The 2,120-nt window shown below is 44.5% G+C and overlaps 1 pseudogene; it reads right to left on the reverse strand.

Annotated features, from left to right (window-relative positions):
* Positions 1-5: 5 nt before the first annotated feature.
* On the reverse strand, positions 6-1,553 carry LOC102815075 (annotated as a pseudogene).
* Between the last annotated feature and the right edge of the window lie 567 nt (positions 1,554-2,120).

Here is a 2,120-nt window from a genome sequence, read left to right on the forward strand (position 1 = left end):
TACCACTAACTTTTTTTGAGAAATAACTTCAACGCTTCTCTCGATGCAACTGCTTTAGCATTTTCTTCACTTTTTCCACAGCCAGTGCCCAGATAAACAGACTTGCACCTTAATTCACAAACAATACTTTCTTGAGAGCTTTTATTTTGAGGCAGATCAGCCAGTTCTTTTAGTGGAACAAAAAACATATCCTGTGTTGCTTTAAGGGCCTCAATAGCTGCATTCAGGAGCTCTCCATGATTCACATTAGAACTAAAGCCACCAACAGCTACCAACTTCCATGCTACTGTTTTATACAGTCTACTAAAAAAAAGTTGCTTCTGTTTCACATCTTCATTGGTTAACTTACAGAACAATTTGATGGAACTCTCACTGGACTGTGAAGAACTTTTAGAAGGCAACTGTGATGTGCTAGTCTGAGAACTACTCTCAGAAGCCAGTTGGGACATACTTGCTAAGGAAGTGCTTTTGGAAACTAGAGATCCACTGGTCTGGGAGCCGCTCTTGGGTGCTAACAATGATGCAGCTACCTGGGAAGTGCTTTTGGAAGTCAGCAGTGATGTATTTGTTGAGGAGCTACTCTTGGGAGTTAGCAAGGATGTGCCTGATGAAGAACTGTTTTTAGGAAGTGATGATGAAACATTTGCTTCTGAACTAGTTTTAGAAACTAACTCACTTGAAGTTGTCTCTGAACTAGATTTAGAAGAAGTAGAGTGGCAACTCTACTTCTGAGCTTCCTGAGGAGCCCGACAAGGGGACTTGAATCTCTGAGCTGCTTTGAGAAGCTGAGACTGAAGAGCCTTCTGAAGCACTCTTTTTAGGTGAGCCACTTTGTTGTCTGGAATCAGTGGATTGAGTCACATAACTATTCACACTTGATTTCAACAAAGAGGAAACAAATGCAGAACCATGTTTATCTGAAACTTCTGATTCAGAAACTTTTCCAGATACTGAAGTCGTTACCTGAGAGGAAATGCTGCTACTGTTTTGACTGGAACTAGGTAGATCCCCATCACCTGTGGAGGTTTTCTCATTCAAGGAGATGTCAGAGCTCCTAGTTGAGTTCCCACTACTCTCCAATTTGGTGGATGATCCTGTACTTGTTGAACTGTTTTCCTGCTTAGCTGATGCATCTTCTGTTTTGGCAGAAGCTTTTGCATGATCTTGTTTAGCTGCAGAATTGCTTTTGCCTTCTGTGCAACCAGTTCGTCTCTTGTATGGATTGGAGCATCTGTCACTTTGATGCCTTCAGCCATACTAAGTATTTTATCCATTACTTTTTGAGGGTACTGGCACCTAAGGAAGACGTGATTTGCCCAGGCCAAGGAGAAGGAGATGAGCTGCTGCAACTGCCAATTGCGGGTCCCGCTCTCAGCGTCGGCCATGTCATCCATGGTAGGGGAGCCAGTCGGGGCCAGGTTCCCGGCGTTGCGGAGCAGAAACTCCCGACAGTGGCCCCAGTGTTTGTCAGTCTCACCTTCGCAGCTCAGCGCTTCCACCCAGGAAGCCACCCGCGGGTTCTGGCTCAGATACTCCGACACCTCCTGCGCCATGTTGGGCCTGCAGGTCACGGAGGCTGCGAACAGACGCTGCAAGCCGGGAAGAGGTGGGGGAAGCGGGGACAAGCGGCCCTGTCACTGCGGCCAGTGCTCAGAACCTCCAGAGAAGGCCCCTCAAGAGGCCCAAACAACAGCGCTCCGAGCAGCTGAACCGCCCACTTCCATTCTTTTTTAAGTTGTCATTTACTTGTACAGTAAACCATAGCATGTCATATTTAAAATGGCCACTAACAGTCCATTTCAACTCACTAATATATGTAAGGGGTCCTGGTGTGGTGCTTTGGGTTAATGCACTGAACTACAAAGTCAGTTTGAACCACAAAATAGTAGTTCAAACTCACCTCAGAGATTCTATATAGGGTCGCTATGAGTCAGAAGCAACTAAATGTTATTTAACAACAAAAGCAAAAATTCATAGAATATTTATCTTTGTGCATTACGTTTCAATTTTTGACAATGTCCCATTATCATAGATTCATCCTTTGTAACTTTCATGTTCTGATTATTAATGGATGCTTACAGCTATTTCTGCTCATTTTGGGCTGTACCCTATCAGCAGAT

Source organism: Chrysochloris asiatica, unplaced genomic scaffold, assembly GCF_000296735.1.
Source record: "Chrysochloris asiatica unplaced genomic scaffold, ChrAsi1.0 scaffold00669, whole genome shotgun sequence".
Taxonomy (NCBI): Eukaryota; Metazoa; Chordata; class Mammalia; order Afrosoricida; family Chrysochloridae; genus Chrysochloris; species Chrysochloris asiatica.